This window comes from Pleurodeles waltl, chromosome 11 (genome assembly GCF_031143425.1).
Source record: "Pleurodeles waltl isolate 20211129_DDA chromosome 11, aPleWal1.hap1.20221129, whole genome shotgun sequence".
In the NCBI taxonomy this organism is placed as follows: Eukaryota; Metazoa; Chordata; class Amphibia; order Caudata; family Salamandridae; genus Pleurodeles; species Pleurodeles waltl.
In genome coordinates this window covers 934,695,004-934,720,083 of record NC_090450.1, presented here as the reverse complement: position 1 = coordinate 934,720,083, position 25,080 = coordinate 934,695,004, and the positions used below count along the sequence as shown (strand labels likewise).

The following is a 25,080-nucleotide window of genomic DNA, read 5'->3' as shown; positions in this document are numbered from 1 at the left end:
CAAGGTGACTTCCCTGGGCTGGACACTGCAAGTGGTCTTGATACCTCTCCTGAGTATGACCTGTCCTCCCCGGGTGAATATACAGAGGAGGCAGCCTCTTACCACTCTGTAATTAGGAAGGCTGCAGCATTCCTGGATCTTTCCTTACCGACAGCGCAGGTGAAGAACAACCTATTGACTGAGGTTTTGCATCTTGCTACAGCCATGGCGGATCCTCTTCTACCATTTAATGAGGCCCTGATGGATCCGATCGAAGAGGTTTGGAAGAAGCCGGTCACCTCTTTGGCTGTTAATAGGTCGGTGGCCAGGCGTTACAGATCTGTGCCTGGAGACCCGGAGTTTTTGTCCAAGCACCCTTCACCAGAGAGCTTGGTGGTACAAGCATCCTGCTCTTCAAGGTCGGCCCCTGGTTTGTTTCCGGGAGTACCATCGGACCGGGAATCCAAGCGGATGGACCAATCGGCCAGGAAGGTGTCTTCATCTTGCAGCATGGCTCTAAAATCTGCCAATGCAACTTGTATTCTGGGCAGGTATATCCATGCTATAATGGATGCGACAAAGACTGTTCTTCCATTCATGCCCCAGGTCTTGCATGGTCTTCTTTTGGATGCTCATGCGGCGGCTACGCAAGTTATTCAGACAGAGCTGGATACCACGGTCTCTATTGCAAGAGCCATGGGGACTTCCGTTGCCTCCAGGCGGCATGCGTGGTTACGCACTTCTGGATTTTCGTCTGGCGTCCAGTCTACGTTACTAGATCTGCCTTTTAATGGGGCAAAACTATTTGGTTCAAAAGCGGACTCTGCGCTAGAGCGCTTTAAAGAATGTAGGGCAACTGCTAGGTCTTTGGGTCTGCAGGCTGTTTCTACCCAATTTCGATCTTTTAGACGGCTGTGTGTTTTTGGAAGGGGTGCTTCCTTTCGTGGGAGATCACAGCAGCCGGGGCAGCAATCCTCCAGCCTCCCTTATCGTTCATACAGTGGGCAGGGTAGAATCCGCACAAGAGGGGCCATCCAACAGCAGCACCCTTTCTTCCTCTGGAGGGTTACCTCAAGAAAAGCAGCCCTAGACCTCTTGCCAATGTCTCTCATACCTCTCCGGTAGGGGGGAGGCTTTCTCTTTTTCTCCCCATATGGGAGTCCATAACAACAGAGTATTGGGTTATCAGTTTGGTGAGAAAAGGTTACGCCCTTCCCTTTTGGGAGATTCCTCCTCCCTTCCCTCCCCGTCCTTCCTTTTGTTCAGAAGATCATCTCCTGTTGCTAGAACAGGAGGTTCTCTCCCTATTATTGAAGGGCGCAGCGGAGTTGGTTCCAGAGCAAGAAAGGGGTCAGGGGTGTTATTCCAGGTACTTCCTGATCCCCAAGAAGGATGGTAGTCTGAGACCTATTTTGGACCTGAGGATTTTGAATTGGTTCCTCAAACAGGAGAAATTCAAAATGCTGACTCTATCACAGGTGCTTTTGGCGTTGAGCAAGGAGGATTCGATGGTGTTGGTCGACTTGCAGGATGCTTATTTTCACATTCCCATTCTCAAGTCGCACAGGAAGTATCTCTGGTTTGTGGTAGGATCGCAGCACTACCAGTTTGTGGTCCTTCCTTTTGGTCTTACTTCCGCACCTCGGGTCTTCACAAAGGTGATGGCGGTTGTTGCGGCACACCTCAGGAGGAAGGGAGTAGCAGTATTCCCTTACCTGGACGATTGGCTGATCATAGCCGAGTCTCCGGGGCTTGTGTTGCATCATCTGCAGCTGACCACCCAGTTGTTGTTCATTCTGGGTTTTTCAATAAATGTACCCAAGTCTCACCTAGAGCCCTCTCAACACCTCCTGTTCATAGGGGCAGTACTGGACACGACATTGAATCGGGCCTTTCCTCCGCCACAGCGGATACGGGACATTCAGGCTTTGGTTCCAATGTTTCAAGAAGGAGCGGTAGTGCCGGTCCTCAAGGTCCTTCGTTTGCTCGGTCTGTTCGCTTCTTGTATTCTGTTGGTCATTCATGCACGCTGGCATATGAGGGCTTTTCAGTGGTGCCTCCGCAAGCAGTGGTTTCAGCACAAAGGAGATCTCTGGGAGTCAATAAAAATCTCCAGACACACTGCAGCGAATCTCCGATGGTGGGCTGTGGAAGGCAACTTTCTCAAGGGAAGCCGTTTTCGCAGCCATCTCCGGTGGCCACGGTGATAACGGATGCCTCCACCTTAGGGTGGGGAGCTCATCTGGAGGATCAGGAGATCAAGGGTCATTGGTCTCCAGTGGAGCAGATGTTTCATATCAATCTGCTAGAGCTGCGGGCGATTCGTTTGGCCCTCAAGGCCTTCCTCCCTTCCCTTAGCGGTCGGTCAGTTCAGATTCTGATGGACAACATGACTGCAATGTGGTATATCAACAAACAGGGGGTGGAGGGTTGTACCTTCTTTGCAGAGAGGCTCTGCAACTCTGGTCCTGGGCTCGGGACCATCTGCTTTGTTTAGTGGCAAACCATTTGGCCGGGGTCCAAAACGTATGTGCGGGCAGACTCAGTCGCTTCTTCTCGGACGACCACGAGTGGCGTCTACATCCGGATCTGGTTCTTTACATCTTTCGGATGTGGGGTTTTCATCGTATAGACCTGTTTGCCACTCAAGAGAATGCGCACTGTCCGTCGTTCTGCAGCCTTCAGTATCCGATGCAAGGATCGTTGGGGGACGCGTTTCAGATGTCCTGGTGCGGCCAATTGCTTTACGTGTTTTCTCCCATACCCTTGATTCCTCGGGTTTTGAGGAAGATTCGCCAAGATCGGGCCCAAGTCATTCCGATAGCTCCGGATTGGCCACGAAGGGTGTGGTATGCAGACCTTCACTGACTCTCACTGTACCTGCTGCTCCGTATCCCTCTCAGGGCAGACCTCATCTTGCAGTCGCAGGGGCAGGTTCTACACCCCCACCTCCAGAGCCTGCACCTTCATGCCTGGAGATTGAACGGGGCAACCTGAGTTCCTTTTCTCTCCCACCAGAGGTGGTGGATGTTCTTTTATCGGCCAGGCAACACTCCACCAAGTCGGTCTATGCAAGTAGGTGGGCTAATTTTGTTCATTGGTGTGGAGAGAAGAAAATTTATCTCTTAAGTGCCCATCTTTCTGATATTTTATTGTTTGCATTGTCATTGGCTCAGCATGGTTGTGCTGTGGCCACGGTTAAGGGCTATCGTTCGGCCCTTTCGGATTTTTTTATATCTTCCAGATCATCCCTCTTTATTCAAATCTCCTTTGGTTGTTCGATTTTTGAGGGGGTTTACTAATAAATTTCCTCCCAGGCCTTTTATTATGCCGCAGTGGGACTTGAATTTGGTGTTGACTTTTTTGATGGGCTCCCCATTTGAGCCACTTCATTCATGCCCATTAAGGTATTTGTTTTTTAAGACTGTGTTTTTGTAGCCATCACGTCGGCTAGACGTGTTAGTGAATTTCAAGCCCTTTCTGCTCACCCGCCTTTCACCACACTTTATAAGGGCAAGGTGGTTTTGAGGACCAGGGCGGCTTTCCTCCCCAAGGTGGTGTCTCTGTTTCACTTGGGACAGTCCATAACTCCGTTGACGTTCTACCCTCCTCCGCATCCATCTGAGGAGGAGGAAAGACTCCATCATCTGGACCCCAAGAGGGCTCTCAGATTTTATGTCGACAGGACGAGAGAGTTCCGGTTGGATGAACAACTCTTTATTGAATACGTGAGGAAGGGGAAGGCTGTCTACAAGAGAACGCTCTACAGGTGGGTCCTTCTTTGTATAAAAATATGTTACTCATTGGCAAAGTAGGATCCTCCTGAGGGGATCAGGGGTCATTCCACCAGGGCCAAGTCTACCTCATCAGCTTTGGCCAGAGGTGTTCCGATGGTAAACATCTGTAAGGCTGCAACTTGGTCTTCCCTCCACACCTTTGTGAAGCATTATTGTTTGTATGCAGAGGTGCGGAGGGATGGCCATTTTGCGTGGTCTGTGCTGCAAGAGTTCCTGGTTTGACCAGACGGAGACCCTCCTCCGAGGTGGTACTGCTTTGGGACTCTATTCATTAGGTGAGGAATTCACAGGTAGTTGTATCCATCAGAAGAGCAAGTTACTTTTCTTTGGTAACGCTTTTTCTGGTGGATACATTAGTTACCTGTGGATTCCTGACGGTCCCTACCACCTCCCCGTAGTCTGTCTGGTCACGCCAGGATCTCTTTGGATGTGCACTTCAGTTTTTTTTTTTTTCTTCAGTGTTTCTATATATGTATATATGTTTATAGTTTTAATTCAGGTTATTTTCAAGTTTAGAAACCGTTCATGATGGTATGCGCTCTTTGTTAAAGAGTTGTGCAAAAGTTTTTATATGAAGATTCCCTATAAAGTGTATTCTTGTTAATCTTAAAGGGTGTCAATTGTCTGTTCTATTTATGTTTCAAAGGCACGTCAAAAGTGGCGTGAACTGACGTCAGCACGGCGGCGAGGACCTCTTATTGCCACGATGACGTCACACGGAGCCGTGTAGAGTCGGGCAATTGTGACATCCTCGCCGACGTGCAGAGCTAGAGAGAGATGTTTCTGTCGAATGCTACGCATGGGGAGAATTCATTAGGTGAGGAATCCACAGGTAGCTAATGTATCCACCAGAAAAAGCGTTACCAAAGGTAAGTAACTTGCTCGTTTTCCCCCATCTGACATACCATCTTTATCCGACTCGGATTTCCCACTACATTGGTGTTCCGACTCAGTCAGGTATCTAAGTGTGCATGCACACCGGGACAAGGAGCAGGTCATACGCCTGAACTATGGCTGTGCACTTGACAAATTAGTGATGCAGGTTGACCGGTGGCTTCACGTCCCATCGTCAATGTCGGACCGTATTTCCATAATCAAGATAGTGGTCCTCCCCCGATTCTTGTATTTGTTGAATACCATTCCCATCCCTCTCACCAACTCCTTCTCATCCCTTAGGAGCCCATTGACATGATTTGTCTGGACGGGCAGGTGACTCAGTATCCGCTGGGATGTCATGGTTCTCCCTTATGAACGGGTCAGATTCTGAGTTTTTCATTTTCACTTGTATTACCTTGCTGCACAATGCCACTATGCACAATATTGGTATCATGCAGACACTCGCTTGCCATATGCCCCACCCAAGAAGGATCTTATCTCCTCCACTCCCCACTGGGCGCTGCTTCCTGCAGGATTCCCGTTAGACTCCTTGGATATCCAAACTGTCAACCACGTGCTGGGTGTGGCACCAACTTGTCAAACTCCTGAGCAGGGGGATGCTTTACTCCCCTGCCATGCCCATACTTAACAATCCTTTACTTCCCATTGCTAGAGAAACTAGTTCAGCATACACTGACTACATTAGGTATCCACCCCATTGGAGATCTGTTCCCCAAGGAGCATGTATTTTCACACACGGAGGATCCCAGATTGGCAAATGCTACATATATGGATCACTTTGTGCTGAGACGCCTCCAGAATACCCTGTGTGCCCTATTTCCTACCTATCCCTTGCACCCAAAGAATTGAAACCGCTCACGTTAGTTATTATGGACACGGAAAGCGGAAGACTGGTATCTAAACTATGCCATACTGTCTGGTGCCTTTGCCCTCCCACAATACCAAACTACATACTATTTGGTGAGACCGAGTTGGGGCTCTGACTCACAGACAGTCTGGAGCGCCTGCTGTGCGCAAACGCGCTCTGTTTCCATGAGCCACCGCCATAAACTTATACACTTTAAATTTTTTCGCCGTGCCTACACCACTCGTGAAGCGTTGGCTAGGATTGACTACGCCCCTCCCCAGCTTGCCTTAAGTGCCTTGCTCCCTCAGCCGACTTTGCGCACATGTGAACATGCCCCAGTATTGCTCAATATTGGAGACGCATATTCTACCATCTAGCCCTGATGACTGGCGTTAGCCTGGACCCCAGGCCCCTCACAGCTTTATTGGGTTATGTTCACGATGCCCCCAAACCGGTCCGATGCTACATTGCCATAGCCCTACTCCTAACCAAGCGAGAAGCTGCCTTTCATTGGGGTACCCCACCCACAATGGAGGCCTGACTCCATAGCTCATCTACTGCGACATCACTAGTGAACTCTATGCTCCACTTCAACCATCCACACCCTGACCTAAAGCTGTCTGGCAACCTCTGAGGGGCTATCTATTAACTATTGATACCCCCACGCCAGGATAGCGACTAGACAGACCTGACGTTGTGGGTACTGATATTTTCTCTTCTGTTATCCTCCCCAGCCCCTACCAGCTATCTTCACACAGCATGACCTTCCTCTCACATATAACTACAGGTAAGTATGCAGTTCCTCCAAAAACCAAAAGCACTGCGTACAGATCAGAACCCCACATGGGGGCAGCCCCTTTCAGGAGCAAGAGCCCTCTCACACACACCAAGGGGTTTCATGCTTCATCATTGGGCAGCTCCACCTTGGGCCAGTCCTACAATGCCCAGCGGGCATCACTGGGGGGTACTCTTTGCGGGAGTTCTTTTTGGGTTGCCGATGTGAATGGTGAGGCGCAGTAGAGGTGTGGTGTTATGAGAGAGACTAGATTGGTGGAGAAAAGGTAAATTAAAAATGACGAGGGGAGATCCAAAATCAGTTTGTGTAGGAGCCTCTGTCATGATTAAAAGCAAAAAGTGAGTCCGTAATGGGCGCAATGATCCTTTTGACTCTGGTGCATGAATGGAATAAGGTTATCATGTTTGTTGCCTATTTAATGTCCCACATGGATCATGGCAATTCTTCAGGACCAGAAAACTAACCTACTCCTAGGGTTTTGTTTAGTGGATATCCCTATGTAATCCACCCTTTGCAAAATAACTGTGTAGTGTCTACCTGTTCTGTAAATAGCTGACCAAGTTGATCACTTTAAAAGTTCAATAGCGTGGCAGAGGGGACGCCCCTTGTGGGTCTCGTTTGCATCCCATAGAGCGTCTTGCCAGAGACCTACCCTGTGTTCTAAACTGTGCTCCTCTCACATGCTGCTCCTGGTTACTGCTGTGTTGGTTGTCTTCTAGTTTTATGCTGCACTCATTATACCATACATGTTAAATTATTTCTCCCAGGATTCCGTGTGGCTGTTGGTCTATTATGTGCGGTATGGAAAATAATAATAAAGTTTAAAAAAAAAAAAAGTCAAACAACTATACAAAAATGTTAATATTTCATTTAATTCACAAACAAATATAAAAACAAAAACTAATTTTGACTGAGAAGGTTGGAGCTTTTCTAAATTCAATTGACGCCACTCATCCTCCCAGCGGTCTGTGACCCTTTCTTTAATAAGAGCTACTTATGTTGAATGAAAATCATCCTGAGCTACTAATATTATTTGAATATTATTAGTGATGTAATAGTGACAACATCAAACAAGATTACATTAGGGTAATACGTAACAGTCAAAGCTGCAATGCCACTGTCACCAGGGTAATATTATTAGTAATGTCTCCTCTTCCCTGCCTGATTTATCACTCAAATAAGACATTTAAATAAATTTTCCAAATGTAGGCTTTTTACTTCAAACATGAGCTTATGAGTTCTGAAAATACAGATGTTTTCATCATGAATACACACTTTTCAATTTTGGTATACACATATCAATTCAAGCAATCAAAAGCTTATAATTTAGTAGGCTGTGCTGCATGCTGGAGAGCTACTTCCAGGTAACTGGTGAGCTACCAGTAGCCCATGAGCTGCTCGTTGGAGAAGCCTGGTCCATACTGTCTTCTGTTTTTCTTTTTACTTTAAAAAAACAGAATCTTTGGTGGCAAGATGCAGGACCAGCCCATTCATTAAAATCCTCTAATCAATCAAGGTTGGGTGTTGGAGGGCGAGAAGTATACTGAGAACGAGATCTGAAATACGCACCCACCAGTGAAACTTTAGCAGTTAAAAAATGCATGCTAGGCAACTGTAGTGATATTCTGTCTGGCTGGATCAGACCCCACAATTGAAAGGCACAAACACATCAATGGAGATTGAGGCTGAGGATTACTTATTCCCCATTGGAACACCCTGCCTTATTTGCCGCCCGCCACAAGGACACTAAAAGCAAGGTGATGTTGAAAACTGGGTGTTATATAGAGAAATCAACAGTGTTGCATTATCCTGTTATCAGGATGGGCCAGCAAGTCCCCAGCAAGTCCCAGCATGCTTAATGCACCTAGCTAAAAAAATTAGGGCAGTCTCATTATATGGGGGCCAGATACTAGCCATATGTATGTATGTATGCATGCACTCTGTGATCACCCCCTATAGTGCATTAAGTGCCAGCCTGCCTCTCCCACTGTGTGCCATTGTAACGTATTGTTGGTGGTGGATCTTCTCCAATTAATGTACTGTGACAGTGAATTTGCTTTCTTTCCACTGAAATGTACTGGGGCAGTTGAGGGTCCCCCATTTGCTGTGTGAAGTGTGTCGGGGAACATTGGACTTGCTTCAACTTTTCAGTGAAGTTAGTTGGGGCAGCATAAGCATCTGATCCACTATAATTAAATGTATTGATATCAACGCACATTGCAGCCTGTTCCAACTTCAAATGAACAGTAAAGAGGAACAGTGTACTTAAGCCAACTCACCACTGAAATCTACCGTGGGTGACGCCACAAATTTTTTCCTTCATAGAGGATTTCAAAGAGAAGGAGCAAAAGTGCAGTAACTCCCCCCTGAAATGTATTGGTTACTGTGCTGCTGCTCACACTAATGTTCTGAGCACAGTTGACCTGCTCAAATATATTGATGCCACAGGCCCTGCTCAAACCCTCACTGAAAAGTACTCATGCCGGCGGGTCTTCTCCAATCCTTGACTGAAAAATACTGTGGCCAGATGACCTTCTTCAACACCTAAATTTAGTGATGCTAGTGTATCTGCTCCAACTGAAATGTACTGATGCCAGCGTACCTGCTTCAATCCGAACATCAACGTACCGATGCGGGTGAACCGACCCCACCCTCTACCTGAAATGTTCTGATACCATTGGGCCAGCTCCAATCACTGCCTGAAATGTACTGATGCTAATGGACTAGCTCCAATCCCCACCTGAATTTGACTGATGCCAGGGGACTGACACCAATCCCAGACTGTAATGCTCTGATGCCCATGGGCCTGATCCTGTCTCCTTTTGAAAAGTACAGATTACAGTGGACCTGCGCCAGACCATGTCTGAAATGTTCTGATTCTCGTGGACAGACTACAGTCTTTGCCTGAAATGTACAGATGCTAGTGGATCTGCTCCTGTCTTTGCCTGAAATGTACTGATGCCACTGGATCTGCTATAAATTTCACATTAAATATATTGTGCGCAATGGGCCCCCTTAAATTGTAAGCACCTTTTCTGCTTTCATATTTCTAGGCACGGTACTTGCACTACATATGTACTTCTACGGGGACTGTGTGCTGCTCGACAACCCAGTCTCTCACATCACGTTTGGTCAGATTTGGGGAGACAATCGATCTTCTACCAATCCCTCCCATTAAAATTATCTTGGGACAATGAAACAACCCCTTCTGCCGCAATACATATAAAATAGGTTTCCTAAACTTATGTTATAAATGCATTTCAAGTAGTAAGTGATATTGTCTGGTATTCATATGTGTTTATATTAAATGACAGGAGGTTCAAATCAGACCCAACATTAGTTTGACACATTTTGCTTTTTCAAGGGTATCTTTCTATGTTTGTGTATGACATCACACATTGGTAGGCAACAATTGGTCAAATGTCCTTCAGTCTGGTTTATACTATGGTTGTTTTGCATTACAGAATAATTCCGAAAACTGCTTGAATTTCATCTACCATGTAGTCTTGTGCAACCTACTTAGTGCTGAATTATCACATAAAGTTTCTGGCAGTTTGTTCCCATGTTGCTAGGAATCACAGATTGCCATACTTACCTGGTTCGCTTGTGTACATTTGTGGTGCTCATAGAAATGAATAAGGAGCATGTCTCCACAGAATAAAACTATTCAATACCCTACTGAGATACCTTGGGGCAAACACATTTGCTTCAGTTCCACACCGAAAAGTTCCAACAGCAATGCCCTTTCTTCATCTTCTGTCTAAATGAATTGGGACCAATGCATGTGCTTCAATTAACTAGTAATATGAACCTCCATCGTCTCGCTGAAATGACTCATCGCCCCCTCCCCCCTCCCCAAAAGTCCCCCCCATCCAATGGCAGACACACTCCAAGAATAGTGGACATGTTTTTCCATCAACTTGTTGAAATCCACTGGTGCACTTCATCTATGCAGATGTGTCTACTATAGTGCCAGGAAAGCTGGTTTCATATCACAACTCTGCCTGAATGAGTTCTGCTTAGATTATTTGCATATTAATGTATTGAATGTGGGTTTCCTCTGAACATAAGAATCAGCCATTCTGAACCTCCTTTGGGGAGCCTCGATCTGGGCAATGGACCTTTTTCAACTGCCCTTGAAATACACCGGAGAGTACACCTGTTCAGTTCTTTATCAAAATGTAGCATGTGTGTTAGAGGTGTTAACCCTTAGGGTGGCATTGCACCTACATCTATCTTCCCATCAGTGTGCACGTTCGTTTTAGTCTTCAAAATCAGGCATGTGTGCCCTAAAATTAAAAAGAATCATAGGGACTGTCATATGCATAGGAGCTTGCCCCCTGCTTTCATCTGCGTGGCACTGCTATTATTCTCAGATCAGTGGCGTCAACAGCTCCATATTAGACGGAGACACTGCTGTTGGTGTTACTTTATCTGGGCAATGTATTTCATTGTCAATTTCAATCGGTAGCTGCACGGAGAGTATGGTTTGCAACACTAACATCTGTTTTAAAACATAAATACTTATTTATTGACCTCAAAATAGTCTTTTCAGAATGAGAATTACATTTTTACTCCTTATGAAAATGTCACCACCCAGCTCAAAATCTGCCCAAAATGGACTCCTCAATAACATTATGGGTATAACTGACACTCTGCAACTCGTTGGGTTTAATGGCCTTTCTCCAGCTGCCCTTAATATTGTTTTTGTGATAATAAATTACCTTTAAAGTTTAAAGGTAAGGGATGTTTTTGACTTCCATTTAAACGCTATTACTATGCTATGGGACATAAAGTCTCAATTCAAGTGCTAATGGCCCCCTCCTCATTACCTAATGAAATTTACTGGATTACGGTTAATACATTTGGAGCAACAGAAAAGTATTTGATGCTAGTTACTAACAGCACCTCCAAAGTGAAATGAATTTGAAGTAGACCATACCCCTGAAGAAGTGTTTAGACTGGAACGGGACTGCTTAACTCCCATTTTTTTACTTATTTTATTTGTTTGTTTTCTTGAATTACGAGCAATAAACGAATCTGTGATCAGGCTGGTAAGGTGTTTGCAAGGAACAGGTAGTTTTGAATGTTATGCAGTACAGTAGTACAGTATGAATTGGATCCAGAGTTGCGTGTCAGGTAGTTATGAGAAAGTAGTATTGTGCTGTTGGGACTTGCCGCCCCCATCCCTAACATGCCTGGCAGGTGCATGTGAACTGTGGTACTGTGGAGGCATGAGTGTTTGTTGCCATCATAATGAGATGGTTCCAATAATTGTATTGCTGAATGAAGGTCACACAGGGGGCTCAAAATTTTAATCATCTCAAGGAACATGGCATTGATGGCCAGTTTTGGGGTAGGACCTCAAGTGCAAGGTGTCAGTGAGTTCCATCTCCACGCAAAACAGGTTTTCATCTAGATGTGGGCGAACTGACGTTCCAGGCCCATGTGTCAAAATCTAAAAATTTAAATACTTGATAGAATCGTGGTTTGAGTTATGATTATGAGTCCCAAAGAGGAAACAAAAGAAGCAAATGTAGGACTTCTACCATAGACTGTTAGAATTGACAGTATAACAAGGAGTGTCTTGGGTGTGCCATATTTAAAGGATGTATGTGAGCCTCAAGAAAAGTAAATTTCAATAAACCTGACCTATAAAGGAGAAACGTCTTCAACAAACCTGTTTGCTTGATTCTTATTTATGCATTCCCATGATGTTCAATCTATCTTGGCGTAAGCCCTTCGTGCAAAAAACAAAAACCCAAAACCTTCCGTTGACCTCGTTCCTCCTGCATCCTGTATCTGTTATCATATAAACTCACTGTGCCCTTGTATATACCCTCTATATTTACCATCATTCTTTCACCACTATCCCTTTTCTTTCTGTCTTCATCATCCTTAAGATATACATTTTTTTCTTAATCCTTGTATACTACTCATGCCTGTGCTCCAGTCCTTCTATGCTGGCACATACCCAAGTACCGCCGCCCCTACACATGTTCTAGATTCTCTACCCCCCCGCCCCCCCAACTGCCCAAAACACACTCTTGCATCCCTTCCTGTACCTGGAATATACTGCCTTTATCCCTGTTATTTCTTCACACATCACCCTTTAAATATATCAAATCCTACCATAATTCCTTTACCCTCCCTACCTATTCATTTTTACCTCGATTCCTTCCTATACCGTAGCATTTCCAGCCCAACCTATATCATATTTCTGCCCTATCCATACCGAAGCACTTCATCCACTGGCACGAGCCTAATACTTCTTCCCATACTAATATCCAAGTATCTGTACCCCCCTCCATCTCCATCTGTTTTTATGCAGAGGCATAATTCAGCATCATCAGGTTAGCCATGTCAGTACTTTTTCTCTGTCTACAGCCAGAGCGTGAAGAAGATAGGTCAAATGTATATGTTTACTTAGCTGAACAATTTCTGTTTTTATATGAGGTTGCCTAGAAAGTGTACTTTACAAAAGTGTCTTTACTTTGACCCAAGTGTGAGAGTTAAGTGAAGCTACAGCATTCTGCAGTACTGGAACCATCCCCACGACTTTAAATGTGTTTTTGGGTGTGTGCTTGTTCATCTTTAGATGCAAGCCATTCTGCAATTCTAATTCGAATCAGTGAGATAAAGGCCTTGCTGGCCTGGGCCAACCTAGTGAAGTCAGTACACCTTTCTAGTTGTCCAGAATTGTATTTGTATTACAAACACTTAAAAGCCGATCCTTACGTATGTTGACTCCGAGTTTTCAGAAAGATGGCAACATACCACTAAGAATCTTATTTGTTGACTGCCTTCCTTGGTTGCATGCAATCAATAATGATTTGCTAGTTTGAGCTAAAATGCAAGTTTCTTCTAATGCTATTACATTTTCAGTCACATTTGTATCGTATTTTCACTCGGGTACTAATCCCAGTCTTCATTTGTGGATTTAAATGAGTGATTCTTATGCTCCTTTTTTCACCCTATTGATGACAATTTCTAGAATGCTTATGCTACTTAAAGTAATTACTTAAAATGTCTCAACATTTATTCTGAAACCTAGTACTTCCACTCTTCGTGTAACTACACTGGTGGGCTCTCCTGTGTTCTCACAATTGGGTGATTTCAAAGTGTCTTTGATCTCCTTGTTGATTTGTCTCATGGCTCCATGCATTGTTCTTACCATTAAATGAGTCTCTAACCTTATTTCTTGTGGTACTCCTTTCCACTTAACTGGGTTTACTTTTCACAACCTACTGAATACATTTTACCAGGACTCCATTCATGTTTAATGTAGTCTCTTCTCTGTTTTATGAATTTTTAAAACTAAAACTAAAATCAACCTAGAAAATTGGAGTTTGCCTAAGGAGCCCGATTTCAGTCTCTTTAATAGAGTTCTGCTTTATCGTAAATAGCCAGGATTTGAACACTCCAACTGCTGTAAAAAGTTTGCTGCATAGTATTTGTGGCACAAAAGTCACTTTTGGACCTTATCTTGACCTAGGAGGCCACCAGACACTTGTGTTATCCAGGTCCTACTCAGTTGTAATTATTTTTGGATGATGAAGTTCTCCAAGTACTATGAGTGTTTAGTACAGCTAGTTGGACAGAAAGAGAGAAATACTTTTGCTTTCTTCATGCCACAATATGGGTGTAGACCAAGGTGAGGTTTTGAACTGGTTCTAAAATGTATAGTTCCATTCTCGGTGTCCAAATGGAAACCTGTGTTTCTGAAATCCTGCAAAGATAGTTGTAGATCATTTATAGCTGCTTCATCTAGGGAGAGTAAAATATTCTTAGGCTCCAAGCCCCTTGGGAAGAACATTTAATAACACCAGTCCGCCCTTTACCAGTGTAATTATCTTTTTGAAAACATCTCAATCAGAATTTTCTCTTTAAAGATGCCAAACCTATTTCAAAAAAGGCAAAAAAATGTAGATGTCCTTATGATTTTCCATGACAGAATACTGCAAAAATACGTTACCACGCCCATCACTTCCACTTTACTGCAGGCTCATATCACGCACGACTTGTGATAGTTGTTTTCAGGCTGGTCAGGTACCATCGAGGATTTGTTGAAAACTTAAAAATGGCAGAGAACTTCAACCCGGGGAACACGTTTTCTATCAGCCGTTAATCCTTTCACAGAAACCAACCATTTCTTTCATAAGTGAAAGTATTTGACGAAAACCACGTGTAGACCCCTTTCTTGCCGATTTCTCCATTTGATGAGCCTTGGAAGGCAGCCTCAGCTGAAATTAAATTTGGACAAAAGCCTTGTTTAAAGGTTAATTGTAAACAGCTCTTCCCCATGTTCGAATGCTTTGCCCACCTAAGCATTTGTACCTCCAACAGTGGCCAAGAACCCAGAAGGGAAATCTGCATGGGATGATTGAGTTAATCCTTCTCTACCTCTGCAATGAAAGAGGCTAATTGAAGTCTGACATTTGATTTGCATGTTTCAGAAAACACTTTATGGATTGAAAAGCATTCCAGTCATCCCCAAGCTTTATAATTGTAAAACCAAATTAGTATTTTAGGAATAGTGATGAGCAGTTTAACGTGTCTGCCAGATTACATGTCCCGAGAGGTGTTAATTTCAAAACAAATATAACACATGCTTGCATTTAGTAACATTTTCAAGTCTGGCATTAGCCAAGACATTTTGGGCCTGATTGCGACCTTGGCATGTGGGATACTCTGTCACAAACGTGACGGATATCCCGCCCGCCGTTTTACAATTTCCATGGGATATAATGGAACTTGTAAAACAGCGGATGGGATATCTGTCACGTTTGTGACGGAGTATCGCATCCACCAAGGTCGGAATCAGGCCCCAAGTCTTTACAAAAATAATATATATAATATACTTATTTAAAAGGGGCTTTCACCCATCTCTCTTCTCTTATTGCTCTGTTGTTGTCATTCCCATTTTGCTTCCGGCCGCTACAGCATGGGGCTATAAATCAGCATACTTAAGCCCCTGATAATGCCACTTTAAATGACTGTATTTTGCTCTTTCACTAGGTTGACATCCATACGCAGTGTAGTTCCCTTCGGTGCCACTTTTGCCTGATGTGATAGGATGCATCTGAAGTGAGCGCAGGACCCATTCCAACTTTATCAGTTACTCTCACCTTCCATTGCTGTACTAAGTTCCTTTTGAAGTTGACTGCTGCTATTTCGCAGTATACATATTGTGTTCCTGGTTTCTGTTTCATCAATGGTTTCTTAATAAGGCTAGCAACAAGTGCCAGACCGATAAATAACTTTTAGGCCCCTGTTAGCCAAGACCGTTTTAATTTTACTAAACTTACTAATAGGGTTTTCTGCCAGATGTCATCCATTAGTCTGTGACTGTGCCACACATGTTTCTTACACCTACTCCAGCATGCATTAAGGAGCAATTTTAGCCCACTTCAGCCATTGACTGGCTTCACTATGCTGTCAAGTTACAACAAGCACATCCACACATAAGGTAGTTCCCTTCAATGCCGGGTGTACCATTGTAATGTGTACATTTTTGAGGCCAGAAAAAAACACTTTTTTGTCCTTGCCAGTGTTTTTTTTTTTTTTTTTTTTTTTTTCGATTGAATGAGGGCTTGGCACCTTCCAGAATCATAAGGTTTTGCAAAACCATGACAAAAGAATTGCCAAAACGCTAGCGTACAATGCCAGACCTTTTGGATTTGTCAATGTTTATTCTTGTTGACCATAGCAAATTTAGGCATACAAATCTTAACAAAGTGAAATACATTTTTGATAAGAACATACAACAAAAAGCATTGCAAAGAGAAAATACATACCAAAGTTTCTAATTTGTCTATTGTCAAAACACCCCACAACATTTATCAAGTAAAACAAGAGGTTAACCTAATAAGCCCATCTTCTGTGCTTTTGTGTCGAGGTGAGTAAAGGTGATTGTTTGATTTAACAGAGGATTGCTGGCAGAGCTCTATGGGTTTACAAAAAGTAATATCATGCGAATCCAGTTTCTTAACGGAGATAAATTTAAAATACAGGTAGTAATGGCAAGGTTAGCAACAAACTGTCAATACTTCAGTCCACCATCACGACATATCTTTGAAGATACAAGAAGCCTAACACCTGGTCTGCAAAAGATATCGAGAAAGATCTCGAAATTCGCAACATCGGTATTGGTCAATCTAAAAGAACGACTGAAATTGTTCTAGCCCACAAGTCAATCTGAGGTGAAGGAGTCAAGGTATTCAGAAGTAGGTCAAGATTTAAACTTTTGTTCGCCAATGATTCTGGTCGGTATTCGGGTAAGCTGTGCGTCAGAAACCATAGTATACAATGGCTTACCAGAAGGTCACTCATTTTCTTTACAGCTTAATGGAAGTTTCAATCGTGAACATTTATGTAATGAAGGCAAGCATTTACAAATGCAGTAGATTTGACTTTGTGCAGTTCTTTGTAGAGAGGATTACTTTGAGACTACTCGCCACTTGCAAGCCCTTTTGTATAATGAAGATATTTCATTCTCATCCACTTGTACCTAACTAGTGTCACAGGTCATGCATCCTGCAGTGAATGTGCACCTCCATAACTTGTGCCAAATCTTAGCTTGTAGTCTGTTTGCGTTATGGCTGGCACCTTAAACAACCCACCGGACTTATCAGAACTCCTTTTGCAGGAAGTATAGCTAGTGCAGTCCTTTGATACTGGTGCATCACAGTAACGCATAGTGCACTTGTAGGACCTTATGTCTTACCTCACACATTCCCCTGTGGATACAAGCACATAGTCTGAAATCTTGGGGGGCCCTAGCACTTGCGCTTCTCATTTCACCTTGAGAGGGGTCTTTTCGCTATATAAACAAACACTGACTACCCCAGGGACCAGGCGCATATGCAATTCTAGTTATCCCTCAATATAACTTTCTAGAGTTCTTTATTCCTGTGCCTCATGGATGGGCTTCTGTGAATGTCTGGCCTTACTTTGCATGTCTGGCCTTACTTTGCATGTGCTTCTTGATGCATGTCAGTATCTGGGCACACCTGGTACATTTCTCTTGATGCCCAGGATTTGTGGTTGTAGTCCATGAGCCAAGCAGAGAAACCGGGCATCTCGTGAGCCCTCCCAGGTTTATTTTATCCGCAGTGACGTACAGGCATTCAGCCCTATCTGAGGCTCCGCTGGGTATCTGTGGTTGGCCTCCTTCCGCCAGCCTCCAACCCCAGCGTCAGTTCACATAGTCTTGTATGTGAAATTCTTTATTATACGCTACCCTGAAGCACACAATATGGGAATTCGCATAGGCACATATCAGAAAGGTGAGTAATTTGAACATATTAAACGTGCATAGAGCCTGCCTCATTGTCTTCCTTAGTGAGAAATGTTTAGGCAGCTCATGCATGTTTGAGTTGCAGGCTTATGTCAGGCAAATGTCTTTAACAGTGTATTCCTGCACAAGGATTCGGGTTGGGAACACTTAAGAAAAAATCATGGAGTGCTTCTGCCATACTTTGAGCTTTTAGTATAGAAAACCAACTTTTACAATGACCGGTGTCCTAACCCACACGGAATCCGTGACAATGTAGGTTAATTTAAAGCAGTTTTGATGTTTCTTTTGACCACAAATAGTATAAAGGCAAGCGCAGAGTGTTTTCAGGCAAGTACTATTATTTTCTAATAGAGGACCAAGTTCGAAACTCCTCCAGCGACAACAGTGCTAGTTGTTTGTTGAAAATCTGGGGGAATTCATCTCGAAAGTCTTGCCTTTTAAATGCAGCTCCAAGTTTTCAGTTTTTAATGAAGAAAAAATAGAAAATAAGTATTTTGAGGTTTTTTTTCAGTGCTGTTAATCATCACTGCCCAGGCCAGTGGCTGTTCCGACTGAGGGACAGGGAGGAGAGTTACAAAAAAAGCGCCAGGTTTTCTAGTGAAGCCTCAAGCAGCTGCAGATGTGCATGTGTTTATACTGCAACGGTAATGTTTACATATGCACGTTTTGCATATGTTTAATGCATCCTATATGTCCTCCTATAGTACTAAATCCCATCAGGCATCCAAGTGTGCCCATATCAGCTGAATAAAATCAGAAATATACAAGTTGCAGCTGGACTTTTAAATAATTGTGCATAGATAAGTACAGCTGGGAAAGTTTAAAAGTAAGAGCCAGATGTATGAAGGATTTTTATGGTCACAAGTGCTTCAACTCGCAGTTTTGAACGTAAAAAATGCGTTTTCCTATGTGTGAATCCCATTGTAGGATTTGGTAATCTTTTACTGACTCCTAAAATGGACTTGGTACCCCATACTCCGTTGATGTTTAGAAGAGGAATGTTGTAGGCATTTGTTCCAAATGCTGAATTGGGATAATCTGTACCAATGTTTTGAGACTGAAATGCAGTTGCAAAACAGTGCAAAAATTACCTGCCTCTGAGTTGAGATTGCAATGCATTAGACTCCTTTCCCCTATGTCAATTTAAAAAAAAAAAGTATGTTGTTTAATAGGTAGAGGTTCACCACTACCAACTCATGTAAAAAAAAAAAAAAATGACAAAAAGGATTGATTTTTTTTTTTTTTAACGCAGCCCTGTATACCTTTTAAGGGAAAAAATGGCTACATTAAAAACAAAAACATAGTGAGTTGCAATTTGCCTCCCACCTCATTAATACTCATGATGGAGGTCTGGTTATGGCCCACTACAATTTGGAATTCTATGACCCTACTTATTAGTACATAAGTTGGTTTGTTAAATTACTTACTGGTTGTAATTTGAAACCAGCATTTTTCAGCCAGCTTTTTTGTATGTATGTCCCTTTTTACCACATTTCCTTGAGCTATACTTTTCAACTAATGTCGGGGTTAAGAAGCAAGTTCATTTGCTAAGCTGTTAGATGAACCATACATTGGGAGGGTTGGAACTGTAACCACAGACACACAAATTCAAACATTCTGATGGATACACCTACCTGTGGATTCCTCACCAAAAGAATTCTCCCCTCGCGCCAGCCTCAACGGAAATTTCTTCTAGCTCTGCACGTCGACGATGCTGTCACAATCGCCCGACTCCACGCGACGCCACATGACGTCATCCAGGCAATAAGAAGCCCTCGTCGATGTGCAGACGTCAGTTCCCTTTTTTCCGTGCCCGAATAACGGTTGTTTCTTCGAGGCTCACAGGGAGCTACTGTTACCAACGGACGGTTACGATGTCGCAGCCTAGAAAATACGGCTTTAAACCTTGTAACCAATGCGGGGGTCGGATGTCGGTTACCGACCCCCGCGATAACTGCCTCTGGTGCCTTAGTTCAGATCATGAGGTCGAGGCGTGCGGTTCGTGCCAGCGCATGAACCCTAAGGCGCTCAAAGAAAGAGAGGCGAAGTTATTCTTGGCTCGGTCCAAGAAGAAGAGAGGCGTCATAGGAAGGAGTCTTCGTCAAGATCCTCGAGGTCTCGCCACCATCATAGTGGCTCTCGGCGCCGTCATGGATCTCGGCGCCGATCGAGCAAGGGACGGTCCAGGTCTAGATCGGCTTCTCCGTCGACTCAGCGTCGTCCGACGTGGGAGATAAGCCCGACCGTCACCCCTCCTCCGACGACGACCCCGACGTCACCCGGGTCGGTCTTTAAGGTCGAGCCTCTCCAGAGGCCTGGAGGTTCTCCTGGCCAGGAGTTACCGGGACCCTCTTTGGCAGCTTTGCTTGCGCCGGTGCAGCAACAACAGTACCCGGCTTTCCCAACTCCGGGATCGGATCCTGCAGCATTTTTGAACGCTATGTTTAACATCTTTGCTTCCATGGCGCCGGGTGGAAGTCACGCAGGTCCGTCTGATCCTTTGGCCTACGATTTGGGTGTACCGGCGTCTTTCAAGTCGGCGCCGTTCACCCCGTTTATGTCTACTGCGTCTGAAGCAGCGCCAATGCCTACGACGTCGGCCAGGATGGCTGCACCTGTTATGGCGCCGGTGGATTCGCCTCGGATCCCATCGACGTCCAAGATCGATGTGGAGCCGGAGCCACTGGCTTCGGACGAATCCGAGCCTCGGCGCCGACGGAGGTCTTCGGCGTCGGCTGACGCCTTGTCGACTCCAGGCTTGGAGTCCAGACTTAGATCAAGGCGTCTGGCCCTCCGTCTCTTGGAAGAAGAGGAGTAGGCGAGGCAACACCTGGAGGAAGGAGAAGTTGTTGAGCCCTCAGGTGATTTCCAGGGTCTAAACTCAGCTAGTGGCCTTGACACTACCCCGAAGTGGGATCTAGCTTCTCCTGGAGAGATCACATAGGAGGCAGCTACGTTCCATAAGGTCATTCGTAAAGCTGCAGACTTCTTGGATGTTACTCTTCCCACCGCGGAGGTTAAGAGAAATTTATTGACTGAGGTCCTCCATCCAACATCTGCTTCTGCTGAGCCTCTTTTTCCATTCAATGAGGCTCTGCTGGACCCTATAAAGGATATGTGGATGAAGCCTGTATCCACCACTGCAGTCAACAGAGCGGTGGCTCGGCGTTACAGGACGGCGCCTGGGGATCCGGTGTTTCTCCCCAGGCAACCAACTCCGGAGAGCCTTGTGGTCCAAGCTTCATGTTCCTTCAGATCCTCTCCTGGCTCGTTTCCTGGGGTTCCTGCTGATAGCGAGTCGAAAAAGATGGACCATACTGCTAAAAATACATTTTCACCGTGCAGTATGGCCCTGAAATCTTCTAACGCCACATATATACGGGGACGTTACATACATGCCCTTATGGAAGAGGCAAAGGGCCATCCTAATGTGTCACAGGAGATGCTGCAACTCTTTTCGGATGCTCAAGCGGCTGCGACGCAAGTGATCCAGTCTGGTTTGGACACTTCGGACTCGGTGGCTAGGGCTATGGGCACGACCATAGTCTCTAGACGGCAGTCTTGGCTTAGATCATCTGGCTTCTCGACGGACGTGCAGGCTACGCTCCTTGATCTCCCGTTTGATGGGGAAAAGCTCTTCGGTTCTAAGGCTGACTCTGCATTAGAATGCTTTAAAGAGAGCAGAGCGACAGCTAGATCCTTGGGACTCCAGTCGTCGGCCTCATCCGCCTTTAGAGGCTTTCGGAGATTTAAAGGATTTGGTCGTGGTTCCTTTCGAGGAAGAGTGCAAGGACCACAACAAACTGCTTCTACCCTGCCTTACAGATCCTTAAGGGGCAGAGTCCGTACGAGAGGAGCCACCTTGCGGCACTCTGCCTCTTCCTCTTCCTCGGGAGGGGTGCAGCAAGGAAAGCAGCCGTAGTCCTTCACCATTCCCTGTCCATTTGTCTCCAGTAGGGGGAAGACTTACCCTTTTTCTTCCAATGTGGGAGGTCATAACATCAGACTCCTGGGTCATCGACATTGTGAAGAAGGGGTACGCTCTTCCTTTTCGGGAATTTCCTCCCACCCTCCCTCCCCGCCCATCCTTCTGTTCGGAAGACCATCTTCTCCTGTTACAGCAGGAGGTATTATCCCTATTACAAAAAGGTGCAATAGAGTTGGTTCCCGAGCAAGAGAGGGTTCAGGGGTGCTATTCAAGATACTTTCTGATTCCCAAAAAGGATGGTCAGCTGAGACCGATTTTAGACTTGAGGATTTTGAATTGGTTCCTCAAACAGGAAAAGTTCAAAATGCTGACCCTCTCACAGGTTCTTTTGGCGTTGAACGAAGGAGACTGGATGGTGTCGATCGATTTGCAGGACGCGTACTTTCATATTCCGATCCTCAAATCGCACAGGAAGTATCTCCATTTTGTGGTGGGATCACAACATTATCAGTTTGCGGTCCTCCCGTTTGGTCTTACTTCAGCACCTCGAGTCTTCACGAAGGTGATGGCGGTGGTAGCGGCAGAGCTCAGAAGAAAGGGGATCGCTGTGTTCCCCTATCTGGACGATTGGTTGATCAAAGCCAATACTCCAGGGCTCGTGCGGTGCCATCTCCAGTCGACGACTCAATTGTTGTACGACCTGGGGTTTTCAGTCAATGTACCCAAATCTCACCTGGAGCCCTCTCAACGCCTCCTGTTCATAGGGGCAGTATTGGACACTACATTGAATCGGGCCTTTCCTCTGCCACAGCGGGTTCAGGACATACAGGCTTTGGTTCCGATGTTTCGAAATGGAGCAGTGGTTCCAATCCTTTAAGTCCTTCGTCTGCTCGGTCTATTTGCTTCTTGCATACTGTTGGTCACTCATGCACGCTGGCACATGAGGGCTCTCCAGTGGTGCGTCCGCAGGCAGTGGTTTCAACACAAAGGGGATCTCGAAGACTCGATAAAGATCTCCAGAGACACTGCAGTGGATCTTCAGTGGTGGGCAGCGGTCGACAACCTGTCTCAAGGAAGGCCGTTCTCGCTACCCCCACCAGTGGCCTCAGTGGTAAAGGATGCTTCCACTTTAGGGTGGGGAGCTCATCTGGGGGACCTGGAGATCAAAGGCCTTTGGTCTCCAGTAGAACAGAAATTACACATCAATCTGTTAGAATTGCGGGCAGTATGGCTGGCTCGCAAGGCCTTCCTCCCTTCCATTCGCGGTCAGTCAGTCCAGGTTCTAACGGACAACACGACCGCGATGTGGTATATAAAGAAACAGGGAGGAGTGGGGTTGTATCTTCTCTGCAGAGAAGCTCTTCGACTCTGGTCCTGGTTTCAGGACCACAAGATCTGCTTGATTGCACATCATTTGGCCGGAGTCATGAATGTGCGTGTAGACATTCTCAGTCGACGCAGCTCGGTCGACCACGAGTGGCGTCTTCATCCAGATCTAGTTCTGTATATCTTCCAGATGTGGGGTTATCCACAAATAGATCTGTTTGCAACTCAAGAGAATGCGCAGTGCCCGCTGTTTTGCAGCCTCCAGTATCCGGTGCAAGGAGCTTTGGGGGACGCGTTTCAGATGACCTGGAAGGGTCAGTTGCTTTACGCGTTTCCCCCCATATCCTTGATTCCTCGAGTTCTCCAGAAGATCCGCCAAGACCAGGCTCAAGTCATCTTAATAGCTCCGGATTGGCGAAGGGTGTGGTATTCGGACCTACTCCAACTCTCTCAGTGCCCTCCGCTCCGTCTCCCTTGCAAGGTGGACCTCCTCTCGCAGTCGCAGGGGCAGATTCTACACCCCCACCTCCAGAGCCTGCATCTTCTTGCCTGGAGATTGAACGGGGCAATCTGAGTTCCTTTTCTCTCCATCCAGATGTGGTGGAAGGTATTCTATCGGCCAGACGACACTCCACCAAGTCAATCTATGCAAATCGTTGGGCTAAGTTTACAAGCTGGTGTGGAGAGAATAGTTTAGATCCTTTAAAAGGTGGTTTATCTGACATTTTGTCATTTGCACTCTATTTAGCACAGAAAGGTTTTTCAGTTGCCACTGTTAAGGGTTATCTGTCTGCGCTATCTGCTTTTCTGTGCCTTCCTGATCAACCATCCTTCTTTAAGTCACCAATTGTTTTAAAGTTTCTAAAGGGACTCACTAATAAGTATCCGCCCACGCCATTCGTTATGCCTCAGTGGGACCTTAACTTAGTTTTAACTTTTCTTATGGGGGCCCCGTTTGAACCCATGCACTCTTGTTCTTTACGGTTCCTAGTATTTAAAACTGTTTTCCTGGTGGCAATAACATCTGCCAGAAGGGTTAGTGAGCTTCAGGCTCTAACTGTAGAATCCCCATTCCTTTCCTTCTCCAAGGACAAAGTGGTGTTGAGGACCAAGGTGGCTTTCCTACCGAAGGTTGTTACACCCTTTCACCTGGGGCAGTCAATTACTCTCTCTTCCTTTTACCCTCCACCTCACCCATCCAAGGAGGAAGAGAGGCTCCATCGGCTGGATCCACGAAGAGCACTGAGCTTCTACGTCGCCAGGACGAAAGAGTTCAGACGGGATGAACAGCTCTTTGTTGGATACGTGGGGAAGAGGAAAGGTAGAGCGGTCCACAAGAGAACGCTATCCAGGTGGGTCATTCTATGTATTAAGATCTGCTATTCTTTGGCGAAGAGAGATCCACCTGTGGGGCTTCGTGCCCATTCTACCAGGGCCAAAGCGGCTTCATCGGCTTTGGCTAGAGGTGTTCCTGTGGCTGACATCTGCAGGGCAGCGACCTGGGCATCCCTCCATACTTTTGCCAAGCATTACTGTTTGGACTCGGAGGTCAGGAGGGATGGCCATTTTGCTCGCTCAGTGCTGCAAGATTTCTTGGTTTGACCATTTGGGCACCCACCACCGGAGGTTATACTGCTTGGGGACTCTATTCTTTTGGTGAGGAATCCACAGGTAGGTGTATCCATCAGAAGAATAAGTTACTTACCTTCGGTAACGCTTTTTCTGGTGGATACAGTAACTACCTGTGGATTCCTCACGGTCACACCCACCTCCCCGTTGCCTGAATGGTCAAACCAGGATCTCTTTGGGTGCGCATCCTTGGACTTGTATATATTTATATGTATATAGCTTTCACATGCTTATGGTTGTATTCTTTGTATATACTTTTCCTTTGCAATTTAGGATAGTGGAAAGGACATTTTGGACTGGAATGGTACATATATATATATTTAGTTCTGTCCCGGATTGAGCACGCATAACTGATTTTTATTGAGTTTTATATTAAATATTTTCAATTTCATCTATTCTGGATGAATGTGTACTATTTAGGTTTAACCTGTTCGCCTTTATGGCACGCAAAAAATGGTGATAACTGACGTCTGCACGTCGACAAGGGCTTCTTATTGCCTGGATGACGTCATGTGGCGTCGCGTGGAGTCGGGCGATTGTGACGTCATCGTCGACATGCAGAGCTAGAAGAAATTTCCGTTG

The 25,080-nt window shown here is 45.3% G+C and overlaps 1 protein-coding gene across 2 annotated transcripts in view; it reads left to right on the top strand.

Moving 5' to 3' along the window:
• CIT (citron rho-interacting serine/threonine kinase) overlaps nucleotides 1-25,080 on the top strand; it is a 1,039,445-nt gene that overhangs the window by 20,355 nt on the left and 994,010 nt on the right. The gene's annotated exons all lie outside the window — the stretch shown is intronic.